The following is a 9777-nucleotide window of genomic DNA, read 5'->3' as shown; positions in this document are numbered from 1 at the left end:
ATAAAAGGAAACAAAGAGGAAAAAAAAAGTCAAATTATCACTGCTCTCAGATGATAAGATCCTATACTTAGAAGATCCCATGAGCTCCACCAGGATACTGCTAGAGCTGATGGACAAATCCAGCAGAGCAGCAGGATAAAAAAATCAACACATGAAAATCAATACCTTTCTTCTATACCAATAAAGAAGCTGCAGAGAAAGAAATCAGGGAAAACATTCCACTTACCATAGCCTTAAGTAAATCAAACCTAGGAGCAGATCTAACAAAAGAGATGAAGGACCTCTACAACAAAGATCACAGGACCCTGAGAAGAGGAATGGAAGACACTGGAAAAGAGGAAAGCCCATGTTCATGAATGGGCTGAAATAGTGTATCAAAATGGCAACATAACCCAAAGCAGTCTTTGAATTTAATCCAATATTTATCAGAATGCTAATTACATTCTTCACAAAACTAGAAAAAGTCCTAAAATTAATATGGAAAAATAAAAGGCTAAGAATCACTGAAGCAATTCTGAGCAAGAAGAGCCAAGGAGGCATCTCAACACCTGACTTCAAATTATACTACAGAGCTGTGGTAACCAGAATGCCTGGTGCTGGCATGGAGACAGACACACAGACCAAGGGAGCAGAAGACACAGAGTCAGGCCCATACAGTCAGCTAAGCCTTGAGAAGGTGCCCAAAACATGCACTGGAAAAAAGACAGCCTTGTAACAAATGGTGCTGAGAAGCTGGATATCCACATGTAGAGGGATGAAAGTTGGTCCCTGTCTCTAACCCTGCACAAAAGTCAACTCAAAAAGGATTGAAGACCTGCAATTAGACCAGAAAGCTTGCAACTGCTGGAAGAAAACATAGGATCAACACTCCAACATACAAATGCAGTCAGTGACTTCCTCAACAGGGTTCCTGAGGCTCAAGAAATAGCACCAAGAGTCAACAATGGGATGGCATCCCAGAGGTGGGGGTGCGTGCCACCCTGTGAGGAGACCTGCAGCAGAGCCAGGCAGGCCGAGAGCAGTGAGCCCGGATGCAGGAGGTTCTCCTGGGTCTGCACACTGGGGCAGGGTACTGGTGCTCTGTGCTGCTGGAGCTCTGGTGCTGGGAACGTATGCCTGGGGTCCACAGGGGTGGGGCACGTGCCGCTCTGTGAGGAGACCTGCAGCAGAGCCAGGGCAGGCTGAGAGCAGTGAACTGCAACAGAGAGATTTTGAAGTTGCAATATCCCAATAACATATGCCAAGAGACTTAAAAAGAATATATTATTTGTAATAACAGGAACTGAAACAAAACAGAGATCGCAGCGCTCCAGACAAGGTCAGGCATCAGTCAGGCCTGGTGGCTTCACATACACTGAGAAGCTACAGAATCGTGAAGTTAGATTTCTGTACACTTGACATATTCTTACCTTAAAAGAGATAATTAAAACATACCCAGGTATGATATTGTATTGTGTTAAGACGCAATTAATCCAAGCAATAAAAATAATAATGCCTTAGACGTATATGACACCTTTTTTTGTTTTTCAAAGATCAGATTGATTGCTGATAATTATCCCATGTGTATGTTGTACTTGTCACAGAATCATCTGTAGAAGAAAAGCAAGGCTGTGGCTTCCAAAACCTCTGCCTGCTCCCCATATTTTACACAAGAGAGAACTTGATTACCAAGACACAAACGCTTGCTGTGATTCCGAGGGAAGCACAAGAAACCACAGGTCTGTCGTCAGTCAAGGACAGAGCAACTGCCCCAGGTTGGAATCCTGGGCGGCAGCCTGGTGGCAGAAGAGCTAAGAAGGAGACCTCAGCCCCAGAGTCAGAACACGGTCTCCAGCCCGTGTTTTAAAATCCTAACATCTACTTCAACTTCTCAGAAATGGGGGAGAGGGCGTCATCTCACCTGACAAGAGTCTGGGATTCACATATGGGAAAACGGAGGCTGTTCTTTGTACAGCTCTGTGAAAACCCAGAGGAGTGCCTGGTGACAGGACTGGAGCAAAGCCCATCCTGGCCCAATTGTGCCCAGGAGCAAAGGTCCTAGGTGCAGGGCTGCTCTGAGGCTGTCGCCCTGTTCCACCACCACCATTTCCACCATGTGCAGAAAGACATATGCTGCCCCTCCGCACTGTTCCCACCCCCCATGCTGGTCCTGGAGGATGGCGTGATTCCTGGCCTGGTCTTCTCCTCCCTGGAAGTGAATGCAGCACTCTAGGTAAGGCAGCCCCGGGCCCAAATCAAGGAGGCACTCATGGGGCACTGGCACCTTCAAGCCTCAAGCCCAGCACCTCAGACACCCACAGGTCTGTCCTCTTCCTCACAAGGACCTGGGACTGCTAAGGGTTTTCAGAGTTGCAGTTCAGACCAGTCTGGCCTCCCACTGTGGGAGGGCCCTGCTCTCCCAGGAAGTGGTGAGGAGACGGGTGTTTTTGTGGATCTCTGCCTACGTTAAGTGCTACTCCTGTGTTCCCGTCATTTTGGCATGGTGAAGGCAACAGGGTAGAGCTGGGAAGGACTGGGCAGAGAAGGTTAGGCCTCCACCGAATGTCCACAGGGTGGAGTGGTGGGACACAGGAGGCCTGCATTCCATGGCTGTGTGGGCTCTGGGGAAAGTGGGAGATTGTGTTGGAAATTAGAGAGCACCCTCAGGATTTCTGCCGAGGATCCCATTGTGACACAGACACAATGAAGCTAAAATGAAGAAGCGTACTCTTCGGGCACTAAGCCCGCCCTTCCGCCAGCCTCCCCACGGCCCACAAACACATCACGAGAACTTGGACATCCATCCTGCAAGGCAGAATCCATGGTTACCTGCATAGCCAGCCATTGCCCGAACACTCTAGAATGTTCTGCCTTCCACAGGAGCAGAACAGCCAAGGGAGCACCACAGGTGTGGACCACATGGTGTTGAGAGCACAGCCAGGCCACCAAAGGTGGGAAAGGAGGCACACACTGGCTCTGCTGCCCACGTGTCAAGAGCAGATCCAGTCCAGAGGCACCTGAGCCCGCAGGGTGTCCTGGCCCGCAGGTGAGGGCAGAAGGGGCCACCATGCCAGGGCAGCTGCCCACTGGGGCTTCCTGGGTACAACCTGTCTGACCTGGAGGTCACCAGTGCAGACAGTCTCTCCAGAAGGGAAACCGAGGCTCTCACAGATGATCAGTTTCCTGCCCACTGGTGGGACTGCTCCCAACCCAGCCTGCAACCGACCAGATGACTCCTGCTTCCCTGAAGATCCCCACACCCCATGTTCTGAAGCAGGCATGGCCACCACTCCCTCCTGGGGCAATGAGCTTCCCCCACACTTCTCAGATTCCACTAAAGTCAACTGTCATCTGTAGCCAATGCTAGTTCTTTTTAGGGAAGAATTTGGGGGGTCTTCTCTGCCTCTGGTTTGTACAGTGGCTGGTGGATGGAGCGCCTCTGATAATCAATAATGACCAAATTCAGCATATCATAATATTTCCTCAAAGTAAAAATTATATGAGCCCAAAAAGTCTGCATTCACCTTCCATCTAAGGGGAGACCCCTACCTGCCTCTTCTTCTCTGGGTTCAAGTGATCCTGCTGGACTGAGGTGGAGCAGGACCTCTCTGCAGCATGGTCACTATTTTAATCAGCTTCTGCACTGCTGTGACTAAAGGATCTAACCAGCACAATTACAGAGGAGGAAGGTTTATTTGAGGGTTCACAGTTTCAGAAGTCTGAGTCCATAGAAGGCTGACTCCATTCCTTGGAGTTCGAGGTGAGGCTAAACATCATGGCGGGAGAGGGTAGCAGAGGGAAGCAGCTCACATTACAGTGACCAGGAAGCAGAGAAAGACTCCCATAGTCAATTACCACCTTTTCAGTCGCATCCCACCACTCAATTAATCCCATCAGGGATTAGTCCACTGATTGGGCTAAGACTCTTACCACTCAGTCAATTCTCCTCTGAACCTTCCTGCATTGTCTCACATGTGAGATTTGGGGAACGCCTCACATCTACACTCTAACAGTTCCTCAGGCACCACCCCTGGACCATCTTGACTACACTGGCTGACCCCACCTCTGCACCTTACATTCCTTCACAGCTGCCTCACATTCACCTCTCACAGGCAGGCACTATCTGATGTCCAAGGCCCCATGCTCCTCACACAGAGTCTGGGCTGTCACTGAGAAATGTCCCATAGGTCCCACTGAACTCCTCCTTGCACAATGCCGGGCACTGCAGGGCCCTTTGCCCAAGAGGCCCTGGGACGTGGGGTGGCAGCTTAACCCGGGAGCATACAAACGAACCCTGAGTTACAGTTCCGAGAATGTTCAGTGGCTGGAAATGCTGTGTTTCCAGATTAAAGTGGGAAAGGACAGCCACATCCTCTGTGATGCAGGGGCCAGGCTCCAGCTGTGAAACAGGGCAGGATGAAGGATCAACTCCAAGGGATTTACAGGCTCCATGGGCTGGCCAGCCAGAGGATATGCCAGTCTCCCAGCGAGTTAAAACAGTTTTCTAGGAATGATAAACCACAGAGCCTTGGCTTTCAATCAGGTTTCCCATTTCTTGGGGGTCACATGACCTAGGCCTAAACCTGTGAAGGTTGAAACCTGGAGGTTGAAACTGAGTTCACTGGAAGAGTAGAGAGGACTTCCCCCAAGGCAGGAGAATCTGAGAAGGCAAATGAGACCACTTGGTTTGCATTTCTACAACCATCACCAAAACAGGCCACGGGAGAACAGAACATCATGATTCAGCACCAACCTCCGCTGGATGGGTCAAAGAACAAAGTCTCAGTCACAGAGGGAAGACCCAAGAGTTTCCTGAGGCTCAGCACCACCCCCAGGGAATTGGAACTGTCCTGAAATGTAGTGTGAAATGAGAGGCACCTGTTAACAGGGCTCTATTACAGCGCCCTAGTGGACACATTGACCCCTCTTTAAGATGAAGACAACTGAATTTCAGCTATTTGCAGCAGGAAAGTGACCAGCGAGGTTTATCTAAAAATATTCTATTAAGAGTCATGAACCCAGAGTCCTGCTGCCCTCAACTTCCGCAGCGCGCAGCTGCTCGATGGCGCGGCCCCAGGCCAGGCCGGAGCCAGCTGCTTGGCTTCCCGCCAGGCTGCCAACACTGGCCTCTCAGCCCTGAGGGTAGGAGAGTGTGAACAGCCGTCCCCCACCGACGCCAGACCCAGGGGCACTTTTCACCCGGCGGCGGGCAGCAGGCGGGGTCGGACCCGGCGGTGGAGGCACAGTGACAGGCAAGGCGGGAGAGCATCTCTTGGTTCTCCGGAGGGCGGCGTTTCCAGCGTGCCCCAGGCTGCCCGCTCCAGTTGGGAGAGCGCAGATCTCCTCCCCGAAATTCCCCGGAAGCGTGGCGTGGCCCAGCTAGCACGGCGATGTGAGGGAGGCGGCGGCAGCCCCTACCTCAGGAAGGGCATGTTGGGAGGGGTGGCGGCGGCGCGCCGCCCGCCCCAGCGGCCCCTCGCCGCCGCCGCCGCGCCGCCCGCCCCAGCGGCCCCTCGCCGCCGCCGCCGCGCCGCCCGCCCCAGCGGCCCCTCGCCGCCGCCGCCGCGCCGCCCGCCCCAGCGGCCCCTCGCCGCCGCCGCCGCCGCCGCCGCCGCGCCCGCTCCGCGATAAAAGAGCGGCCGCTTTTCCTGACTCTAGACCCTGCTTGCTGCAGCCAGCTCAGGGCCGGGCGGGCCGTTTGCTGACCAGACCGCGGCAGCCGCCAGCGTGTCCGCCGCGCCTCCGCCAGCATGTGCTGTGCGCCGAGCAACCGCATTGCACACAGGGGCGGCAAAGAGGCAGAGGACGCGCGGATCCCTGCGGCGCCGCTGCAGCTGTCCGGCCGAGGGCTCCTCCCTCGCCACGCGAAGACAGACGCTCAGCCCGGACCCCGGGGCACCGGCCACGCGGAGAATGAGGCTCGCGAGGGCACCAGCGCGCAGGCCTTTTTATGGCCGCCTGGATGTCCTTAAATTCACTTAGGTGTCTTGTAAGCCTCTCCAGTCCAGGAGTTTATTCTACATGTCGGGAGCAGTGGCTGATGTACAATTTGGTCCCATGAGATTTCATCAAGATCAACTTCAGGTACTTATAGTGTTTACCAAAGAAGAAAACCAGTGTAAGGGATTCTGAAGGGCATGTGAAAAAGCATGGTTTAAGTGTACAATCACCAAGGAAGCACAAGCAGTCCTTGACTGTTTCCTGGACAAATATCATGACATCATCATCATAAACCACAGGTATCCCCGACAGCTGGATGCAGAGGCATTGTGCAGGTCTATCAGAGCTTCAAAACACTCAGAAAACACAGTTATTGTTGGTGTAGTACGCAGGGTAGACAGAAAAGAGTTGTCTGTGATGCCCTTAATTTCAGCTGGCTTTACAAGAAGGTGTATAGAAAACCCCAGCATCATGGCCTGTTACAATGAACTGCTCCAGCTGGAATTTGGAGAGGTGCCATCACAACTGAAACTCAGGGCTTGTAACTCAATATTCACTGCATTAAAGAAAAGTCAAGAAGCAGTTGAAATTACAAGTGAAGACCACATTATTCAGTATGCAAATCCTGCATTTGAAACAACAATGGGCTACCAATCAAGTGAATTAATAGGGAAGGAATTAGAAAAAGTGCCTATAAATGAAAAAAAGCTGAATTGCTTGATGCTATAAATTCATGCATCAGGATGGGCAAGGAGTAGCAAGGAACTCACTATGTCAAAAAGAAAAATGGAGATAATATACAACAAAATGTGAAGATAATACCTGTTGTTGGACAGAGAGGAAAAATTAGACACTATGTGTCCATTATCAGAGTGTGCAGTGGCAACAATAAGGCTGAAAAAATACCTGAAGGTGTTCAGTCTGCCATTCATACAGATAATCAGACAGGCAAACATATAGACAGAAGGGAAAGCTCGCTGAATGTCAAATCTGTTGCCTCTCGAAATGAAGTTAACAACCATAGATGACACTTCTCCCTGGCCCGGATACATTCCATGACGATCGAGGCACCCATCACCAAGGTAATCAATATCATCAATGCTGCCTGTTGGGGGCTATGCCATGCGGACTCGCCAAGATGGCACCTGGCAGCCAGTCAGAAGTTGCTTTGATCACATCGGGGTGAGGAGGTTGATTAACATAAGCACACCCAGGTGATTTATCATCGGCCATATTCAATTAAGTCCACGCACACAACGTGTCCACAAGTGTTCCCAAGTGCTCCTGATCATGCCTGCTCATTTTGACCTTTGCCATGATTGGGCAGCTAGCTCCTCGCCTAATCTTCGCATAATTGGCATCAGCCCTACCCTTCACCTCCCAGAGGGGATATAAGGGGGCTCTCCTCGAGTGCCTGGGATTTCGGAGTTCAGAGTTTGGAGTTCGAGTTCCAGGTTCGAGAGCCAGGGTTCCCGGGTTTCCTGATTCAACAATAAACCGTTCCAAATTCAAGAGCCTCGCTACTCGTTTGTCCCCCGTGCCAAATCGATGCCGCTGGACAGCCTCACTGCCCAGGAAAATAGTCCCATGCCTGGGACAGAAGCCTTGGACCGTGTGCTAGAAATTTTGAGAACCACTGAGTTATATTCACCACAGTTCAGTGCTAAGGATGATGATCCTCATGCCAGTGACCTCATTGGGGGCTTAATGTCTGATGGTTTGCAAAGATTATCAGGGAATAAATATGTTCTTTCAACATAAAACCTTCAACAGGCTTCACATAATATAATCACTCCCATCTCTCTTCACGATGTCCCATCGAGGATTGCTCAGGGCCTGGAAAATGTGGAATACTGGGACTTTGATATTTTTGAACTGGAGGCTGCCACCCATAATAGACCTTTGATTTATCTTGGTCTCAAAATATTTGCTCACTTTGGAATCTGTGAATTCTTAAACTGCTCGGCGTCAACTCTGAAATTGTGGTTACAAATTATTGAAGCAAACTATCATTCTTCTAACCCCTACCACAATTCTACACATGCTGCTGATGTGCTTCACGCCACTGCCTATTTTCTGTACAAACAGAGGATAAAGGAAAGTTTAGATTTAGTAGATGAGGTTGTTGCCCTCATTGCAGCCACCATTCATGATATAGATCACCCTGTGAGGACCAACTCCTTCCTGTGCAATGCAGGGAGTAAGCTGGCCATTTTGTACAATGACACTGCTGTGCTAGAGAGCCATCATGCAGCCTTGGCCTTCCAGCTGACTGTTAGAGATGACAAATGCAATATCTTCAAAAACATAGAGAGGAGCAACTATTGGACACTGCGCCAGAGTATTATCCACATGGTCTTAGTCACAGAAATGACAAAGCACTTTGAACATGTCAACAAATTTGTCAATAGCATCAACAAGCCCTTGGCAACACTAGAACAAAATGAGGAGACTGAGAAATATCAGGAAGCCATAAACACTATGCTCAGAGCTCCAGAGAACTGGACTCTGATCAAACGAATGCTGATTAAATGTACTGACATGTCCAACCCCTGCTGGCCCCTGGAACACTGCATTGGGTGGGCTGCACGATCTCAGAAGAATATTTTTCTCAGACTGATGAAGAGAAGCAGCAGAACTTGCCTGTGGTGATGCCAGTTTTTGACAGAAACACCTACAGCATCCCCAACTCCCAGAACTCTTTTATAGATTATTTCATCACAGACATGTTTGATGCTTGGGACACCTTTGTGGACCTGCCTGACTTAATGCAGCATCTTGACAACAACTTTAAATGCTGGAAAGGACTGGATGAAATGAAGCTGCGGAGCCTCCCATCCCCTCCTGAATAGAGCAGGAGGCCACCTGGGCCCTGAAATCTTGTGCCTCCAGTCATTTGGAATTCCTGAGGGCAGCCAGAGTTCCTTAAGCCTTCAGTATTAGGCAGAATCATTCCCTCATGTGCAAAACCTTCGCAAAAGCATTTGGTGACATCCATAACCACCTGCAGCCACCATCCAATGCCATATGTGAACCAAGGCCACTAGCAACTGATGCAGGGGCTCTTTAAGAAAGCACCTCAGAACCAGTTTTCATCAGCCTCCTGTTCACATGAGGCCTGGGCATACCCGGAGAGAGGACTGATGGATTATCCTGCTAGTGACAGACTGGCTGACTGCAAACAGTTGCTTTCAATTACATTCAGTGCTTCAGGACAGCTAGTGGCAATCGAATCTTTAGCAACTTTTCTCACATCATAGAAGGTGCAATCACTCACTTTGGAATATGACTGAAAGTGACCTCTCTTAAAATTGAGTAGCAAATAAACATGAAAAGAAAAAAAAAAAAAAAGAGACATGAACCATTACCCTGGGAAGGCAGAGCAGCCAGAAAGTAGCAATTTGAGAGCCATGTTTATCTGACAGCAAATAATTAAAATAGTATTACTGAATTAGCTACATTGAGTGAACAATAAGCTATTTGATAAGAGCATTAACTCAGTGAGTTAGTTTTTTCCTAGACCAAATTAGATTAGTTTTTCCCCATTTGATGATTTCTGGCCATTTACGATAAATAACAGGTCAATGAGATTTCTGGCATCCAGGTTTCCAATAGTGCTGACCGAGGGTCCTGGGACAGTACCAGATGGGCAGGCAGTCCTGTTTCTCCTGGCTATTTCCTAATTTTCCATAGGCCTGTGTTAATGATGTAAGTTAGTCTGAAAACCCAGCTGAGAGCCCTGGGACATGAGGCTGGTGACGGCGGAAGCCCTTCCTGCAGCCTCGAGCAGAGCGAGCTGTCCAGGTCCCTGGTTCACAGGTGGAGGGACACACCTGGAGTCCACATCGTGTGCTCTCT

General features: G+C 50.0%; 1 pseudogene; it reads left to right on the top strand.

The window, feature by feature from the left end:
• The first annotated feature begins 6021 nt into the window (after window positions 1–6021).
• On the top strand, window positions 6022–8771 carry LOC124974142 (high affinity cAMP-specific and IBMX-insensitive 3',5'-cyclic phosphodiesterase 8A-like; annotated as a pseudogene).
• The last annotated feature ends 1006 nt before the right edge of the window (window positions 8772–9777 follow it).

The sequence above is a fragment of the Sciurus carolinensis genome, unplaced genomic scaffold (assembly GCF_902686445.1).
Source record: "Sciurus carolinensis unplaced genomic scaffold, mSciCar1.2, whole genome shotgun sequence".
NCBI lineage: Eukaryota > Metazoa > Chordata > Mammalia > Rodentia > Sciuridae > Sciurus > Sciurus carolinensis.
This window is presented reverse-complemented; position numbering and strand designations above follow the sequence as displayed.